General features: G+C 50.4%; 1 protein-coding gene and 1 long non-coding RNA gene across 10 annotated transcripts in view; both read left to right on the forward strand.

The window, feature by feature from the left end:
• Positions 1–1658: 1658 nt before the first annotated feature.
• On the forward strand, positions 1659–13489 carry LOC104146921 (uncharacterized). Its single transcript, XR_694805.2, has 3 exons — positions 1659–1748; positions 10789–10872; positions 11704–13489. It is a non-coding gene; the product is annotated as an uncharacterized lncRNA (long non-coding RNA).
• Positions 13490–14398: 909 nt separating this feature from the next.
• EPB41L1 (erythrocyte membrane protein band 4.1 like 1) overlaps positions 14399–19604 on the forward strand; it is a 95595-nt gene continuing 90389 nt past the window's right edge. For 7 of the 9 annotated variants that reach the window (XM_068912078.1, XM_068912075.1, XM_068912083.1 and 4 more), the window contains exon 1: positions 14399–14519. The gene's annotated coding sequence lies outside the window, so the exon portion shown is untranslated. Of the gene's footprint in view, positions 14569–19604 lie in introns of all 9 variants that reach the window. The other 2 variants (XM_068912080.1, XM_068912076.1) reach the window with 2 other exon arrangements.

Raw genomic sequence — 19604 nt, forward strand, 5'->3', positions numbered from 1 at the left:
TATTTTTTGACAGGTATGTTAAAATATCCCTTGATGTCCATTCTCTCTGCCGTGATGGAGAAAGCAAACAGGCAAAGAGGTTTTGCGCTTGGATTGTTAAATTTTCATGGCAATTTAGCAAGGATGGTTGAGAGTAGTTTTCCAGCTAATTTCAGTTCCTTTGCACTGCTCCTGAGCTGCAGGGCCTGGGCTGCAAATGCGACAGCAGGGAGCTGTTTGCTGCTTAGTGTCTTGTCATGGAGTAAAGCTGACCCGAGAAACATTGTTATCAGCTTTCAGGAAGAGATCATGATATTAATTGTGGTCCTAAAATCTTTCCCTAATAGAAATAATCATCTCACATTTATGCTAGCAATTACTGTCACAAATAGCACATGCAGCTAGAGAGCATGCACCTTCTGCAGCCAAAAGAGAGCAGATATTTACATGGATAATGAGAATTAATGTTAATGTGTGTTTTTGAAGGCATTTCTTCCTTTGGAGGTTATCTAGCTTTTAGAAGTTGGCACCCATTCTCCTGTGGGACAGGCTCTCCCATATCTGTCTGATGGGTGGATGTCTTGCCAGTCCTTCTGATGCATCTGGCTTTTGTCATTGTAGGAATCAGGAGGCAGGACGTGGGTCTGGTCTGATGCCAGAATGGGTTTGTGTTCAAGGTCTGACATTTTGACTGGTATTTCTGAGGATGTCTACAAGGGGCTTTTACAAGTATATGCCCATTCCAGTACGTCAGGCCTAGGTGGGCGCCTGGATCCCAGTCTATGCTTGATCCTCAGTCCTCATGACCTGTGGCTGTGTGTGATGTGAGCTACTGAGCCACCCTGACACATATGTCAGGGTGTGATTATTGCTCACAGACACCGGCGGCACACATTTCAGATCTAGCACGTGTAGCTCAAAGGCTCGGCCAAGCACAAGGACAGAGCACACGTGCCTCCACAGTGGGCACGCTAGAGCTGCTGCCAGGGAACTTGTGTTTCAGGGACACAGAGAGATCTGCAGAGCCTTTGCAAGGTGTTTTCCAACATGTTTTGCAGCACTAGGGAAAGAGCTTTCCAGTTTGCTCCCTTACAGCACTGCAAAGCACAGTCCTTGACTCAAGACAGCTCGCTGGCTGCCTTCCATATCACCAGCCATTAACCTTTCTCCTCTACCCAGATAAATTAATATGTCTGCAGGGCTTTTGGAGCTAGTGAGCAAGCCCAGTCAGCACTGATAGATGGGCCAGGAAAGCAAAAAGCCAAGTGGTGCCAGGGAGGATTGCCTCAGCCTGAACTGTCTGGATCTCACTGGCCACTGGGTGATTTGTCAGCCAGAAGGATCAGTGCATGCAACTGATAGATGTGGCAGACCCACAAAAGTACCTGGGCATCCCTCCCTGGTGCTTGGGAAGGGCTGGCACTGGTGCCTCTGCCACGCATGTGGACAAAGTGGCAAGGGCTGAGAATGGGTCTTATGTGCAAACCGTCATGGGAGAGCCCCAAAGCCAAGGGGGCAGGATGAATTTCCCAGCGCTCACACAAGCCAGTCCAACTGGTTTATGCAAAGCAGAAATCACTGATATTTCTGTGTTGACACTTCTGTCTGGCCCAGGTCTCATACGTAATAGCCTCAATTTTAGACAGCACGTCAGGACGTTTAGCAATCAGAGTGCTCGACTGACTCTGAGGACGCAGTACCCCAGCATGGACCCAGGGAGTCTTGTGTGCTACAAGGCCTGGAGGATCGGAGAGGCTCTGGGGATGAAGGTGAGAGACCTCAGACTTTTGCACCCTCTTGCACTTCTGGGTGGTTATAGTGGGGATTTGTTCCTGATGGCATCCCTCGAGCAGACGTTGTCAGAGATGGACTAAACTGAGCCATGTGCTGGCTTGACTGTGCTGGCTACCCCAGGCAAGCAGGGATGCCCTGTGCGCAGCTCCAGGGAAGAAGGCAGGGACTGCGAACTATCAGCTGGGCAGCCTGAGATGGCTGCAGTTCAGTTCTCTGCTCTGCAAAGCATCTCTCATTAACCCTACTGTGTCCCACATACTGTGGCCACATACCCTTTGAGGACCTACCTGGGGCCACTAGATATTTCCGTAGCCTCAGAGCAAAACTGTCCATGTGAGTGCTCTGTATTACCTTCAGTGCAAAGTCTGCCAGCTCTATCCACTTGCAAAGGCCACAAAATTTAGCCTGACCTTGCTGGGCTTGCCAAACCTTAAAAATTGGCTTTGCATGGGAGATACCCAAGGAGTGGATTAAGTCCCCGCCCTGGACCTGGCTGACCACTAGCACTGGGAATGCCCAGCCCTTCTCACAGTGGAAATATGAGAGAGACCATGCTGAAAAGCATCTGGTTGCCACCTGTCAGCATCAGTAGGTAGTCTCAACACCATCTGGGTGCCATGGCAGCTTTGCACCTTGCCTGGGCTACGTGTCCAACTAGCATCTCTAGAGAACAGAGATCAGAAAGGGCCTGATCCAGACAAGTGCTGAGTATTTGCCTCTGTCCCTCAAACCAGCTAACTGGAGTGTGCACCCAAGTCCAGGGCCACTGTGACTGCTGCCAGCACTGACGATCGTCAGCCCTTCACCAAGGGCATTTGGAGAGGGATCAGGGAGCAAGAAAGGCCTCTCCTGCACTTCCTCACCCTGCCAGCATACACCTCTGCCTTCCCTCCTGCATGCCAAGGTTGAAAGTAGTAGCATCAACCCTTTTGCTCCTTCCAAAAGTGTGCTTTGGAGGGGACCCCCCTCCCCCAGTGGGGGACCCCCTCCCTCCTCCTTGGCTCCAGTCCTTCCACAACACCACTCTGCCCGCTTCACAGCCCTGGGAATTAGCTTTCCAAAGCACATCTCTGCCATCTGCTCTGATGTGCTGCTGGTGATGGGAATCTCCAGGCTGAAGCCGAGAGCTCCACTCAGGAAGCAGAGCTTCTCTCTGGCTGAGTGCATGCAGCAAAAAATGCTGGGGAGACTCAGCCACAGCAGCCTTGTTTCTGCACAGGTCAGGGATGTGAAGGGCTGAGAGAGATTGCAGCTGCTGTGGGAGGCCCTGGCTTGGGAGCCACGGCCCAGGCTGCACAGAGTTGGCGCATGGGACAAGCTGCCCCCATGAGTCCATTCCCTCTTCCTGACTTCTGATCCTATTACCCAGCTTCAGTCAAAGTTGGCAGAGGGCTGGAGGTCTCAGCAGGATGAAGTTCATAGAAATGTCCTGAAAAAAGGGTAGAGGAGAGAGTAGGTAAGCGATCCCTCTGCAGGAAAGATGGTGGCATGTGCTCAAGGCTTATTAGATACCAGTAAATCCACTTGGGAGCAGCCCTGTACACCAAAATCCTGTGCTGATGGCGTGTCCTCTGCCACTGCTGATGGATAACATGGGAAAACAGTGGGATGTGGGAGCTGCACGTCCTGGGGACGGGGAGGAGAAACCATCCAAGAGTTGTGGGGGTATAGTGGAGAACCAAGCCTCAGCCCTGACCTTGTGCATGAAAAAGTTCCGGTGCCCCTGAGCTGGCTCAGGAGAGCCAGCAAGCACAGGCCTGGGGCACAGAAAGACTTGCAATGAGCTTATGGCTATTGAAGTACCCTTCTGACTGGCTCAGAAAGTGCCTTATTCTAGCTACAAGCACGGGACCTGATCTTGCATGGCTGTGAGAGACTCCTGCTGAGTGCTGAATGTTCTTAGTAGGGGTTGGTTGTGCACAGCCTTTTTTTCCCAAATGTAATTGGTAACCGCATATACAATGAGAAATAACAAGGCCAGGATCTTGTTTTGTGCAAGGACACCTGGGCCAAGCAAATTGGCTGTAGAATCCTTCACAGTCCTTTTGTGGTGTGCAGGGGGATGAGCCCTTGTGGCCATGCAGCCCCACGGGGAGGCTGCCCGGAGTATGCCTGTCCCCTGCTTCCTGTGCCCTTGGAGGCCTGGTCGGGGGAAGCTCACACCAGGAGTTGCTGTGGAAGGTGATAGGAGTCCAGGGAGGCAGAAATTCAGGACAAAACAGGATTCGTTTCCTCAGCCCTGGTTTCTCTCATTGCTGCAGCTAAATGCAGGCTTTGGTCCAGTCTATACACTGCCCTCTCACAATCAGTGGCATCGATGGGTAGAGCCACAAGCCTGTCACTGGGGCTTTAGCAGCTAATCCTCCAGTGGAAGAGTTGGCTGTAATCTAGCAATATTTTTTCAGGCTTTTCTTATCAACTTCTCCCAGACTGATAGATGCTACTGACCAGCATGTCTGGTGGTGAGCGACTGTCCTTTCCATGCATTTCACAGCCATTTGATGTGAGGAGGTGGGATGAAGTGTGCTGTAGTGGGTAGGTTTCAGGCCAAATGTGTTATGCTGGGTCTCAGTTCAGAGAAGTCCCCCATGTTGGCTCTTCCCTGGGAATCAGAGAGGCTGGCTCACTGGGGAGCAAGCCCTGTGTGGCAGAAGAGGAAAAGTACGAAACAGAAGCAGGGGCTTCCCTGCTTAGTGAGGCTGCAGAGGGGTCTGGCTTCTGACACTATGCCACTGCCTAAAATAGCAAGTGGCTCAACTTTCTCCCCGAGTCTCCATGGAAATTCACAGTCTCCTTCCAATACAGGAAAGCGGAACTGGGCTGTGAAAGTCAGGAGAAGGCCCCAGGAATAAGAAGACAGTATCTTTTTTAGGGGAAATGAAGAGACAATTAGCTGGTTGGTAGGAAGTCCTGATGACTGGGCAGGACACTCACCCCTGTGCAATGGGTCAGGGCTCTCCTGTTGCTCATGGGCACTCGTGGCAGCCAGGACAGCAGGAAAGCTGGCTTTGGGGAGTGCTGCAAGAGGCCAGGCAGGTCTGCAGAGGGGGACACAGGAGCCCTCCCATGCTTTGGGGAACCTCTCTCCTGTGCACCCACATCTCTGGGCTTCCTCTGGTTTGTGGTGGGCCAAAGCAGGCTGCAGTCTGTGTGGAAACTGCTTATCACACCTCACCTGGGATGGAGGCATTGCACCTTTCTTGGCTGTGATTGTGCCTAATTTCTCCTGTGCAGATCTTTTTCTACCTGTCCATGGCCTCTAGTGTGCTCTCCATCTCCCTCTTTTCAAGACCTGCTCCAGCACCCGTGGGCCACTTCTCCACCACTACTGTGCATCACCTGTGGTGCTTCTCCCCACCATCAGTACCAGGGATGGGCTAGTGCTCAGTGCTTTATGCTTTTTACTATCATTGCTGACAGGATTTTAGTGCTACCAGCACAAACCCTCTATGCTGCCTGTATCTACCACATGGAGAGCAGTGTGAGAAATGGCTCCAGTTGCAGGGCAGAGAGAGCCAGGGCACTAGGCTCGCTGGCTGCTGGCCCCAACTAGAGAGCCAGGCAAGTCGGCTCCATCAGCTGGCTTGGCCCAGGGCTGCCCGGAGTGTGAAGTAGCAGGGGGAGACACCCTAAATGATGTCACTGCTTCCATAGCAAAGGGTGAGCTTAGCCTGCTGAGCAGCCTATCTGAGGGCAGGGACAGATCCTGCCCCCATCCTGAGAGCCAGGCCATCCAGGACCAGTGAGCCAAATGTCCTTGTCCAGGGAGAGTTGCCTGACCTCTAGGACCAACAGTCTAAACATACATCTGCATATATGACAATAGATATATCCCATGCGTATAGCAGAATGCACAGGGGATCCAAGGCTCTGTGCAGGTGCTCCTGACCGCACAGCTGCAGCAACAAGGTCTCTCTCCATCCTCTCTCATCCTTTGGCCCTTTACTCAGCGTGAAACAAGCATATGAGCTCTGACTTCTGCCTCTTCGGGAGTGTGTGTGTGCAAGTGCAGAGTCACCTCTCTGGAGACCAGTGATGTGTTGAGGAGAGACCGTCTGCTGCCAGTCCCACTGAAGCCAAGGCAAAACACAGTGATAGGCAGATCTTCCAGAGTCCCCAAAAGTCAGCATGGAGGAGGTGGCATCATTCAAGTGGAAAGCACTTGTCTGGGCATCTTCTCTCTTCCCCATGCACGTTTGCTCCTGTCCATCTTCCTGCTGGCTGGAAGATGGACCAGGACCTGGCAGCATCCTCCCTGTCCACCATGTGTTCTGCACTCCAAGTCCAGGATGAGGAGGATCAGGTGGTACCTTGTGGCGATGCTGCTGGAGCAGCCAAGATGGGAGTAGATTAATTAGAAATAAATCCTCTCCTTCTCCCCAGAAGAAACTTGGTCTCTATCTAATCTAAAGCTTTTTATGTGATCTCACTGTGCTATGGCAACCTTCACAGCACAAGTACAGTAAGCAGCTTAGTGCCCCTCTTGGAAAACCAGATGAATCTTGGGTCTTCTCCATGGAGACTGAGTAAGCAGAAAGCCCAGGAGCCCCACTGAAGTGCTTGCTGGTGAGGGGTTTCCTTTGCAACAGAATTCTGGCTGCCGATGCACACCGCATCACTGTTCTCCTCAAAGACCTCCTCAGTGCTCTGCACAGAGTTCCCCAGTGCCTGCCACCCTATCAATGACTAGCAGTGTGATTGTGACTATTGGGAAAATGTGGGAAATCTGGCCATCTTCATTCAGGGAACACTGGAGTCCTCCAGCTACACTTTGAGAACTGAGCTCAAAGTTTTGAGCTTCCAATCAATGCAAAGTCTCTAGGTGAATTTATGGCATGAACACTGGGATCTCTGGAGGCAGATGGGAACCATGTGAATCCTGCACCCAAGCCCATCAGCCAACACCCAGACCTCAGTCCAGATTGTTTAGGACCAAATGTGGCTTCAGCAGAGGTTTTGCAAGCTGCTCAGCCCTCCTCATATGCTGGTCCCAGCACTAGAGTCCTTCTTGACTGTCCCTGGCAAGTTGTTGTAGCATAGCTTTCACGATAATGCTGGTCAGCCTGAGTGGCTTAATGTCATTGCATCCAGGGAATAAGTTTTCATGAATTCCTTCATTCAGAGATGTCAGAAAACAACCCAGGAAGATACTGTCAGTAACCATGGGGTATGGTAGTTGCCTTGAAGATAATGGAGAGAAGCCTCTGCTCCTTGTGACCCACATCCCTACAAAAACTTCCCTGCAGCACCAGGGAAAGAGGTTGTGCTTACTTCTTAGCTAATGTCAGCCCAAATCTGGAGCAGAGACTAATGGGGACCTTTGGTAAAGGAAGCGTCATTCTCTCTAGGGCCATCCCCAAGCCATCCTATATGAAACCTGAGTCCCAAATGTTTCTTAAAATCACAATAGTTTCTGATACTATATATGAAGTTCAAAGAGGTTCAGAAGATAGCTGCAAGTCCAAGTAGGGGCAGAAAAACCTGTCTGGCAGTGGGAGATCAAAGAACTTCAGCCTGGTAGGTATCTCCAGGAGAAAGGCCAGGGATGCTAGTGGGGGCTGTAGGAACTGGCATGGGGAGAGGCTTGTGCATAATACAGTGGTCTTTAATCAGACACATGTGCAGCAAGATTGAGTGGCCGGAAGTTGAAGGTACTCAAATTATGGCTGAGATGCTGTTCAAACAGCAGAGGTCAGATAGCCGGGTGATTATAACAGTCCCATCTGACTTGGTGCATTTTGCATCTGTACAGGTCCTTAGATCACTTTTGACCCTGTGAGTTTTCTTGATTTGTTTCCTGAGTTTTCAGCCTTTAGGCTACACATTTTCCATTTTTTTCTGTACCCAGAAATGTTAGAAGCTGAGATATTCACATGATCACCTGGCTTAGAGAGTTAGGACTTTGGGGGCTATAACTGGCAATCTGAGATCCAGAAGAGATGATTTTTTGTTTTTTGCTGTCCCCTTCATGCCTATGATTCTTAATAGAAAAATTCATGCAGTCTCAAAATGTTTGCACTGATAAGTAATAGCTTGGGAAGCATGAGATATTAAGCAGCACACAAAGTCAAGTTCTTGGGTAGAAATAGCATTTTCTGCTGGTCCAATCCCCTGAGTCAGCACCCCTGCTGCAATACAGTAATTAATATTGCAACCTCCTCTGTGGCTCCCCTAAGCAGAGCAATTTAAGATAGAGTCAAGTTCAGTGTTAAGGAGCATCCATCTAACTAGGGCAGCCAAGGGATATGGGAGCTACGTGAGTGGAATGAGATGCTACTTTAGCATAGGTCGGCAAGGGGGGTATTGTCACGTAAATCTAATCTTTTCTACCTCAGGGTGTGAGACTTTAGCAGCATGGTGGTTGGGTTAAAGGAGCAAACGCAAACATGTCCGCTCCCCAGTTTATGCCTTGTTCTTCATCTTTGCCTACTTTCTCTCTCTTTGGTGCCAATGTTTCTGCTAGGCGAGTCTCAGCTGTTCTTTGTGGGGCAGGCTGGTATCAGAATGATTTCATTCAATCCCTGCCATTCTCAACCTGGCAGCTAATTAAGCTGTCAGAGCCTTTCCTTTAATCAGAGCATGTCAGCCCAATGCCAGGGGCTCCTCTCATGAGAACTGATACTTTGCTGGCAGCCTCAGGGCAGAAAGACACAGGATATCCCATGCCCACTGTGTGCTGAGTGAGATCTAGGGCAGAGCCACAGCCTCGCTAGGTTCCTAAACAGGATGGGACTGATGATCTCCAGGGTCTCTGGGCCCAGGGTCACATCCAGCTGCTCCATGCGAAAAGCCTAGCTAATGAAGGAGAGAAACTTGCAGCTCTCTCACCTGCATAGGGCAGGACATGCCCAGAGGGCAGGGGCAGCAGTTAGGAGTAGGACCTGCCTGGCCCTTGGTCATTGCCCTCATAGTTCACAGGAAAGCATTAATTGGCATGGTTTACTCTAGTTGCCAATGGTGTTACTTTCTTTGCTGGTGGCTCCTGACCCTATCCCTGACTCACTGGGGAATCGCATATCCCCATGTGGTCTGCTGAGGTGCCTGTAGTGGAAATGCTTTCTTTTGTTACTTTGCATCCCCTTTGAGCTCTGTTGCATTCTCATCCCACCTTGAGTCTGTTTGCCTGCCTGTAAAGTGGGCAAATATTCCTTCCTTCCTGTCTCCCAGAGATACTGCAGTTCTTTCCACTACTACCACTGCAAGGTGTCAAGGTGGGATGCGTTGCAACTATTATATGGATCATAAATTTCTTCTAGTTAATTAAAAAGATGTATTTTCTGTCCCTTTTATTCTCAGTTCTTCATGGTGGGCATAACCTAGCGACAAACTTCATATCAAGGCAGGCAGGCAGGCAGAGACAGCATTTTGGTACTTAGTCCTGCTACATGGGAAGCAGAAGATGAAGACTGTGGGAAGCCTGCTCATCTCCCCAAGACTTCAGGGCTCCGAAACACATAGGGACAATGAGGGCTTGATTGAGTGTCTCTGATGACACCTCAGTCCCAGGGACATCTTTGAGCTTTAGGTGGCCTGGAGGAAATGGCACAATTTGGGGTATTGCATGATCACTAAGAGCTGGAAATGTTTATATCTTTGGATGTAAACATTTGCTTGGAGCTCCTGGAGGTGAAGCAGCTCCGAGCTGACCGAGCTGATGTCTTCACATCATCCAAAAAGTATGAAAGGCAGAAAGCACCCAGGAACGCAACACAAGGAGCTGTGCCCCTCCTTGTGCAAGGCTGGCTATTTCTGCCAGCCCTTCTCAGTCCTGGGCCGCCTGGCTTCAGGAGCCAACTGCCCTGTGCCTCACCAAGAGCACACCTTCACCAAGGGTGAGGGAGATGAGAAGTGCCTCACGGCTCCCAGCTGGCAGCTGGCCCCCAGAGCTGCACAAAGGGCCTTTTCATGCTCTGCATAAACAAGTGAGAGGCGTGAAGGGTTGTTATCGCAGAGCATCAATGCTAGCAGCAGCTCAGGCGGGGATTCCAAAAATAACTTCCTCCCCAAAACATACAGACATGGAATCTGGAAGGCTGGGCTCAGTATCCCTTGCCCAGCTTGGGCCAAGATGAAGGGCTACCTCCTCAAATGCTTTCTGCACACATCTCTTTCTGTGCTGATGGGTTTTATGGAATAAAGGCTTTGGGTGCACTTAGCTCCTCTGCTGGCCTATGAAATCTGGGAGCTGCCTCAAAGATAGCTTTTACAGTTTTACCCCTTGCAGTGCCTCCTAATGGGAAAGGCAAAGCTGACAGTGCATAAATAAGCATGCATGCATGCATGCATGTGCGTGTGTGTGTGTGTGTGTGTGTGTGTGTGTGTGTTGGAGGTGGGTGATGGATGCACATGTGTGCCTTGTGTTAGAAATCAGGACGAACAAAACCACAGTTGAACTTTTGCAGCATCATTGTGTTTAACAGGTCTGATGAATATTTTGCAATTATTATTAATAACCAGAGACGTGCTTCCCTAACAGTGGTATTCCAAGGGCTAATTACTAAAGTTTGCTCTGTGCTTGGAAGGTGCTAAGTGCTAGCAGTTATTATTTCTAACAGAGAAATTAGTGTGATAACATGAGAGGTTAATAGAAGACAGTGCAGCTAGGGAGAGGACCTGTTATCTTTGATTTCTGCTAAACCAGGACTCAGATCCGTGCTCAAGTACTCTACACACTTGATGAGAAAAGGGAAACATCTGGTAAGGAATGCATCAGAAAAACAAGAACAGGATTGGGACCCACAGTTTGACTCCCTACTGTGCACTAGTAAAAGGTGGGGGTAATTCCACAGGACTACATTTGTTTTGAGAAGGGGAAAATTAACCTGAGGGAGTGAAGGGAAATGGGGAGGATGGAATAGACACAGCAGTTAGGGTGCTGTACTGAGGAGAAGCCATGCTCTGCAGCAGACTCTTCCTTGGAGCAGGTTTCTGTGCAAAAGTAGAGTCAAGCGTTATGAGTTACTACTGAACTATGAATCCTACTACTGAACCCTCTTTGCTTTCTACTCCATAAAGCCAGACCAGACTCATTGCAAAGTTAAATTGCAAGGGGAAAACTTGCTGGAACATAAAGAACATGGAGGCCCTCAAGGAGATCTGGTAAGAGCCCAGTGACTGAACCTGTCCCATCATCGAAACATCAAACATCTGCAAGCCCTTGCAATTTCTGCCAGTCCTTGTTTATTTGTATTCACATTTGTCTTTTCTGATGTTGTTGTTCCAAGCTGATTCTGCTTCAGTGGGAATTTGGCCAGGAGATTCCCTTTTTCATTGCAAAAGCATAACCTGACTCCCAAGAGAGGGGTCTGACAGGGTGTCCCATGGAGCTGCTGGCCAGCAATGAACACAGCCTGCAGCCTCCTGGTGGCCAGCCCTAGCCCTAACCAGCCACCCTGGCAAAGTCCTCCATTCACACTGCTGTTGTGGGAGGCTTAAAGACTTCCTTGTGCGCAGCTGGGTAATAAAGGCCTCTAGTATCATAAGTGCAGATGGAGAGGCATTTCCGTCTGGCTGCGTAATAGCTGTTCAGTATTTAATAAAAACTCTATTCTGATGAAAAGCTAACTCTTCTCAAAATGCATTTGATTTATCTGAAGAGATAACTTTTTAAGCGAAGAGATGAAAGCTGAAAACATACAGAAAACTGAACAAATGTCAGTTGCTTTGAATTTCTGTTTTTTTCAGTTAAGCCTCAGCAAAACCTCATAAAGTTTTCATTTCCTCACTGTTTTCCTGGGGGGGGGGGAGGAAGATCTTACTCTCCCATCTCACCACCCCATTTGTAATGCGTGGCTTGCCACATGTGTACTGAGGAGGTTGGTTGCTAGCTATGTCCACCACTCCAATGATGTCAGCAGGAATCTGCCATGATGGAGTGATCAATAGCTCATTAAAGATTATTTGTAAATTAAGCTCTTTTCCTCATTTCAGTGGACAGGGCGCTGCATGGCCATGTGTATGCACAGACTTCATTTTCCATGTCTTCAGGATTGTTGAAGAATTTCAGTTTTTAGCTTCCTGGTAACTGGAAGACAATCCAGGCTGGACCATTTGCACCAAAGCGAGGAGAGTGAAGGAATCACCAGAGACATTTGTTCTACCCATTCCGACATTTTGGCTCTTTTGCTTTGCAGGATGAATGCACACGGGGGTGCTTACGATGGAACTATATAGAAGATTTCTGTGCTCATAACTATGCTAGTCACCCACTGACTAATTTGAAAACCCAAACTCATTTTTAACAGTTAGATTTCCTAACTGATTTTCTGCTGAATAGGTCAAGTTCTATTTATACTCTAAGGAAAATCATTACTTTTCCATTGGACAACCTGAAAGATTAAAACAGACAGTAATAGTTCTCAAGACTGTGTGCACACAGCTACAACAGTGCATACTTCTAGCAACAATAAGGTGCAATGTCTTTCCTGTAAAAGTTCTCTCTATAAATTCATCAAAGCGTGGCATGTGAATGACTTCACTTGCTAGCACACAGCAGACACCCCTGGGGTGAGGTATAGCACCTATTTAACAGCACATGGCAACGCTGCACAGCAGTAGAGGGCCGGAGGTGAAAACCATGTCTGCAAGGGGAATCTGAGAAGCCATTTGAAATGTCTTTTATTTGTAAATGAATGCCTTCCCTCAAGCTTGGCTCTGATGCAGAGATTTTTTTTTCTAGGAGGTTTCTGCTATTTACCCAACTTTCCAGCTGGGCTTCACTGAGGCACAAAGAGGCAGGACTTGCCTGAGTTTGTACAGTGAGTCAACAGCTCAGCAGGGGATTAGAGCCCACAATCCTTTTGGCATTGCTGCCTTGGTTCTAACCACTGGACCATGCAGCCTCATTTTGTTCCTGGTACTCTCTGCTGGTATGTGGTTTATCAGGAAAAAGCCTCAATGTGGTTAATAAAGGAGGCATTTTATAAAGCAGTAAAATAAGCCTGCTTGGTTCCAGCGTGTCCTGGTGGCTATGGTAGAGGAGTCAGAATTTGAACACGTGGCTCTTCCTTACATTAGTTGAAACAGCAGATTTCCCGAAGGTTTGGTCGTGAAGAAGTGCTGTGGAATGGTGTCATAGCTCCCATCCATCCAAAGGCAGCATGCCATGTGCAGACCTCCAGATAACCTGCTGCTGCTGGCCAAGGGACCACTCCAGCACTCATGCTGTGACTCTGGGGTAAAGGCTGCTACGCCTTGCCTGGTGACAACCATGACAAGCTGTCGAGGCCTGACTTGCATAGAAATGGACAGCAAAGGCAGTCATGTCAGGCCTTCCCTGCTCCCCTCCTTGCTATGAAGGAGCCTAAGGCCTTTCCCCTCTGCTGTCCAGGCAGAGAAATGCTGTAGCAGGCCACCTTCCTCCTTGCCCAGATCGCCCACTGGCTATACGGGCTGTGCCCCACTCCAGCTGTTCTGGTGACTTGCCCTTCCAGGTGTCCCGAATAGACCTGCACTTTTTTAATTTTAACTTCAAAGGATCAATACAGTGACTAATGGCAGATACACTACTAGATAACAGAAGGCATATAACAAAATCCGTGAGCCTAACACACTCTGCCTGAAGCCCTATGTGATCCAGCTAGAACTGAGTGCAGCAAGTGTGCATCAGCCTTTGATAACAAATCAGGACCAGCCACAGGCTCTGGGAACAAGGAAACCGGATCCAGTGGTAACATGTGTGACACATCACTTCTATCCTTCTCTCCTTGGCATCTGTTTGGCAAATAGAGCTGAGTCTGCAGTGTGCTTTTAATGTTGTGCCTGTATTTTTCCTCCTGTTTGTGACTACCTCCCTGAGTTCCCCAAAGGGTTCACTGATGGCCTATAGCATGCTGCAGATGGAGACTGGTGTCATATGCATGCATGTGGCAGAGGCAACTGCCCCCTCCCCTTTTATCTGTATCATCTGGAGAGAGCTACCCATCCTGACACTCTCAAAATATAAAAGTCAAATCCCATGTACTGAGGTCACCTGGGACCTGGCTTACTGGTGCCCCTGTGGCAGGTGCTGTATAAACACTGCACCCAAGTCCCTGCAACACCTGGAAGACGTAGCACATGGATGGCCCACTCCAGCCAGGCAGGACCATGCAAGCTCTGGGAAGGGTCGTCCACATCACCTGGAAGTGACAAAACTTTTCCCAAAATCTCCTCCCCAAATGAAGCTAGTTCCTTCCTTGATGAAAGAAACCTCAGTCAGGGCCTGTAATTTGCTGTGGGGGACGTGGCAGGAATAATAGGGTGCTCCAGTAAGGCTCAGAAGGGACGAGGGGTCTGCGGAAGGCTGGGCCGGCTGCCCCGGGTCCGGGCGGGGCCAAGGGGAGCATGCAGCCCCCCCGGGGGACTCTGCTCGGGGGGGCACTCTAGATCTTCCGGAAAACCGCCCCGCGGCCCCCCGCCCTGCCGGGTCCAGGTGGAGGCTCTGTGCGGGGCGGCGGCGGAGCCCCCGAGCCGCGCCGCGCCAGCCGGGCGCGCCCGAGCGGGCAGCGCGGGGCCTCCACAGCCCGCGGGGTGGCGCGGCGGGGCGCGGCGCGGCCGGAGGCGGCTCCGGCGCGGGCGGGGCGGGTGGGCGGGAGCGCGGCGGCGCGGGGCCGCTCCCCCTCCGCAGCGCAGCGGCGCTCCGGCCCGCCCCGCCCCGCGCTGCGCTCCGCTCCCGCCGCACGGCGGGCGGGCAGGCAGGCTGCAGGGCGGGCGGCGGCCGCTGCGGCGTGGCGCTGCGCCGGGAGGACGCCGCCGAGCGGGCCGAGGTGAGCGCCCGCGCGGGCCGGGGGGTGCGGACAGCCCCAGCCGCTCCAGGTACGCTGCCGGCGGACAGGCACCGGGAGCCGCCGGGGCGCGGCGTGGCGGAGCGGGGTAGGGCGGCTCGCGGCGGCCGTTGCAGCCCCGCCCTGCCTTGCTGGGAGCCGGCGCAGCCCTGCGGGGGACCGGAGAGCCGGCAGAGCCTCGCCGCGCCTCGCCGCGGCCCCTCCTCGTTCCGCCTGGGCGGCTGAGGGCTGCTCCGCGCCCTTCCCGCTATAGGGAAGACGGCTGCGGCTCTTGCAGCCGGGCCTTCTTTTCTCGGTTGCGGTGCGCCGAGGGTGTGCTGGAGGTCGGGACGGGGAGCGGCGCAGGCAGCGAAGCCCGCACCTTATCTTGCTTCCCGGCCCGCCAGGAGCTTGTCTATGCGGAGTGAGGCGGCGGCGCGGCCCCCCAGCCCCTCTGCCCCGCCAGTGGTGCAGGATACCGAGCCCAGGCGCCACCCGCGGGGTGTTCGCCCCGGGCTCCCCGCCCAAAGCAGAACGAAAAAGGGGGTGCGGGGAAACGTCGGCCCGTGTCAGACCCTGGCCTTGCAGCGGGACGAGCCAGCCCCAGGGATCCTTGGCCCGATGCTGCCCCTGTTGCTCTAATAGCGCTTAGTTGTGTGGTTGTAATTTCAGGGAGATGATTTATATTAAGAGGGAGAACGTGCAGGGAGCCAGGAACAACTTGGAATGAGTCCTTGCATATTTCTGCAGTTATTTTTGGAGAATCGTCATATGGCAGGAGGTGGGCTCTGGAGGTATCCTTGAGCTCAGCATTTTCTCCACAGGCTGGTTACCCGGGAGATTGTTTTTCTCTCTTCTATCTCCGTGGTTTCTGTACAAAATGGACTATTTCTATTGCTATTTCCGCTGTGGTATTGTTTCCCTCCTGCATGTCTAGCTGTTCTTTCGGTCTCTTACATTACAGACCGACCCTTCTGTGGACAAACAATGGTCTAGGTATGTGCAGCTGAGTATTTGCAATGTGTTCCAGGAGCAGATGATGGAATAGCCCTGTTTGCTTCACCAGTAGACGGTGTGAGGTGAATCCTGATCAGACCCTTCTTCTCTGCCAGGCTGAAATGCTGTGAGAGGTGTGGCTTTTCCAGCATCCTTACAGAGATGGATCCATGTATCAAACTTGTTCCTGCACTTAAATGGTGCTTTCCCTCCAGCTTTCTCCTGCTAGACTTGCCCAAGGTGGTCTTTGCTTCCAAACTGCTCAAGATGAGGAAAGCATGTTGTTACCATGATTTGCACCTTAGAGCTGGCTTACAGACTTCTGCCTCTGTTGCAGTTCACTGTAGGACTCTGTAGCTGTCAGATCCCATTGACTCCAGCTGCTCAGGCTGCAGGTGTGGCCTGTGCTGGGGCTGTGCAGGCTGGGGAGCTGTTCTGATGGCCTTCAGTAGCGTGTCTATATTGCCTTCGATCAAATTTTGAGGTTTAGTAGCATAAGCTGAGGAAAGCCGGGTTTGGGCGATGAACCTGGCAAGAAGGGAATTTCTCTTTAATTATATTTTTTGGCTTCAGTCTGGCTTGGCTGGAGTGGAGCCTGTCTGTGCAGTTCTCACATGGTGCTCAGAGCCATGCTCTAGATGAGATCCCCAGGCTTTGCAGGCTCTGCTGAACGCTGTGTTCAGGCCTGGCAGGAGATGCAAGGCATGTTCTGCAAGCTCTGTGCCTGATCCTGATTCGTAAAGTGTGTGGCAGGTCTACAGCTATGTCCTTGTCTTAAAGTGTTCCTTTCTCATGCAGGGGTGTGTGGGACTTGCCCTGTGTTTGGTGTCAAAGGATTCACACATACCCTGGCTTTGATGCAAGCTGCCTGTGGGTGATGAGTTCTGTCTCCCCTCCATGAGGCTGCTTATCTTAGTGTCTACTATGTACCTTTTTCTGCTTCCCTTTGCTGCTGGAGCCACTGATGGGAACAGAGTACTTAGGTCTCTTTTCTTTATAATCATTGGGTTCTGTTTATTGCTTTAGCAGCAACCTCAGATGGTAATGGGGTCATTAAATCGGACATTGCTGTAAATAGCAGAGCCCTGATTGTGCTGCAGAGCTTGTGTGTTTGTGCTGACAGTAGGTTGGCTTTGGCTGAAGGTGATGTGCTGTTTCTCCATGGCTTTGGTTGCGTGTTGATGTTGTAGCTAGAACTGTCCAGAATTTTAATTGTTATTGTTTTTGAGAAATCATCATTTTCAAAAACTCTCAAATGTTTTGTTTCGGACAAAGCTTCTAAAAAAGGTTTCCAAAGTCCAGTGTTGTGTTTGTGGTCAAAAAACATGCACAGAGGAGAGATATTGAGTTCCTGGCATGTGGGAAGTGAAGATCTTGATACCTTTCCTGTCTAGAGCAGGAAAGGAGCTTGGTGGGTTCCCATTTCCCAGGCTGCTGCCGCGATTGCCACCGTTACAACAACCTTATGGGGTAAGTGTCTTCTGACATGTGGTTGGTGGGCAGCCAAGTGGGGTGGAGAGGTGAGGTTAAAAAAAAAAAAAAAAAAAAAAAGGCCTTGGTGTCATTGCAATGTAGAATGGGGAAATTTTTAAAAATCAGTTTTTCTTTCTCAGGAAAGAGAGTTCCCATTTAAGCTCTGGGTGATGGCCCTTGGCCCTGATGAGGAAACGAATCTCTTTATTGATTTACAGAATAGCCTTTCATGCCTTCTGTTTAAAGGACTGAACAGCTAGTCCCTCTGAATAACTGTAGTGCCACTCTTTGTATTGCCTACACTCCACCTTGCTATAACATTGCTGAACAGTTTTACATAATTAGAGGATATTGTCAGAAATGGACCAGCCAGTCAGGTGCCTGATTAATTTTGTCTCTCAAATCTTTCCCTCAGATAATGAACATTTCCAAATTAGGAAATCATGGAGAATGGCCTGTTGGTAAAAGTGCAGGGAGTGGAGCTTGTCCTTTCCCAGACTTGTTCTGTGTTTCCTGCCTTGTCTTGCAGAGAGTGTTTGATCGTCCTTTGCCTTAATTTTATTCAACTATAAAATGATGATATTTCCCTGCTGCCTTAGGCATAGTAATATGCTGCCTGAATGACAACTGGGATACTGATGGTGGAGCATGTGTGAGGAGATGGGGTGAGGACAGGCTTAAGCTTTGTGACAGATCATTGTGGGCGTTTGTATGGCCTGTGTTTAGCTGTATAGTAGACTTCTGTGCGGTGCCTGTCACTTGGAGGTCTGAGCCTATTCTGAAGTCTGAAGCTTTGTTTTGAGCGTAGATATAAAAGAAGAAACACAAAACATCGGAGATCCCCAAGCCCTGTTGCAGGAAGCTCCTGTGCAGGAGGACTTATGCAGTTATAAATACATGACTCTAATACAACAAATAAAAACATGCTTGCACTGAGGCTGTGACAGTGATGGTTGCAAGGCTTTTTGCTCTCATTAGAGCAGTTGTATGACTCTGAGTCAGCAGGTTTTGATTCGTCAGAGCTGTGGTGATAGCGTAAGGGAGACCTGTGAAATTCTGCAGGTAAAGGGAGAAATCCGACTAGAGTACTGGATGGGAAGACCGGGGTGACCCATCCTGGCCTGGGCTCTGTGCTATTCTTTTTGTATCATCATGTTGGGGTTTGAGCCTGGATTCCTGGCTCACACTCACTGTTGGCTCATGCTCCCGCCTGAACCTGGAAGAAGTTGTGTTTAGCTGTGCAAGCTGGAGGGTTGTCTCTCTCGGGAGCTCCCTTTCCATCAGTATGGATTCACCTGTCTTGGGCTGGTTGGCTCTATAAAATTGAGCACTACTCCTGGCAGCAGGTAGCTTGCCAAGTGGACCAGACTTTCTCATGCACGTCACTTTGTTTGGATTACAGGAGATGGGAAGGATGAAGGGTGCAGGCTGTCTTTGGTGGGGGGACGTGTTTCAGTGTTCCCTTGTTGCCCACAATTCATCTCTCTTGTCCTCTCAGCCCTTGAGTGGAAGCTTTTGGGTTGTCCTAAGGACCTAAGTATGTCTCAAAGTGAAGAGGAGGAACATGTCCCTGGTGCAGAGCAGGATATGGGCACAGGCCCTGTGGTTGTCCCTCATCTTGGATGCTAGTAGCTCACTCCACTCTTCCTTGCTCCAGAGAGCTGAACTGTTCTGGGGTGCTCAGAGGCAGCCGTGCCAAGAGCTGTTGGGCTGAGCTATACACCTGGACTGAAAGCTAAGGTTTGCTCTCCTTGTCTTAGAGAGGAAAATATAGGACTGTGTATGGAAAGGGTCACTCATTCTAGAGCCCAGGATGTGTGATTTGGTACAACTACCTCATGGCTGCTTGTCTCAGTAGACAGCTGAGGTTCCACTGAATTGCTAAGAATTAGCTAGTGCCTTACATATGTAGTGAGTATGTGAGTGTGCACATGTGCATGCACATGTGCATTCCCAGATTTGCTGCCTGGGAGTAGCAAACAGACCCTTGAAACCAGAAAGATAATGCTGTGGAAGATGAATTTGCTTTCATCATTTGCTGATGGTCTATCTTTCCGCCTACAAAGGGCAATACTGGCTACCCTGGGGGCTCAGCAGTGCCCCAGACTGGCTCTGCCTGGTACAGGAGCCATTATCCCTGGGAGGAGCCAGGTCTGAATTAATGGCATCTCAGGTCTCCTGTGGTCAGCCAGGGTGGAGAGCAGATTGCAGGGCAGAGAGGAGACCAGGCTGACCCCGTTGTGTTCAAAACACAAGACAAATGAGGCTGAAGCTGCAGATCTGCAGTTTCCAGCAGGTCAGCAGTTTCACTCAAGCATTTGGTCTCTTTGTGGAGATGAAATGTGGTGTCAGTTTAATATCTGATCCATTCCTCTTTCAGAAGCCAGCCTTCTGCCCACTGGCTATAATCAACCCTATGGTGATCAGCTAGCTGGGTTTTGCTGTGCCATACGGCTCCTGTTTCCCAGTCTGGTCCCCAAGACTGATGCTCCTTTGCAAGGTATTGAAGATAAGGCCAAAATTGGGATCATATGCTGAAGTAGTGTAAAATGAGTCCTGGATTTTAGCTGATACTGAACAAGGCTTTTATGGAACAACGCTTTTGCCACATTCCACCCA

Source organism: Struthio camelus, chromosome 18 (genome assembly GCF_040807025.1).
Source record: "Struthio camelus isolate bStrCam1 chromosome 18, bStrCam1.hap1, whole genome shotgun sequence".
NCBI classification, from domain to species: Eukaryota; Metazoa; Chordata; class Aves; order Struthioniformes; family Struthionidae; genus Struthio; species Struthio camelus.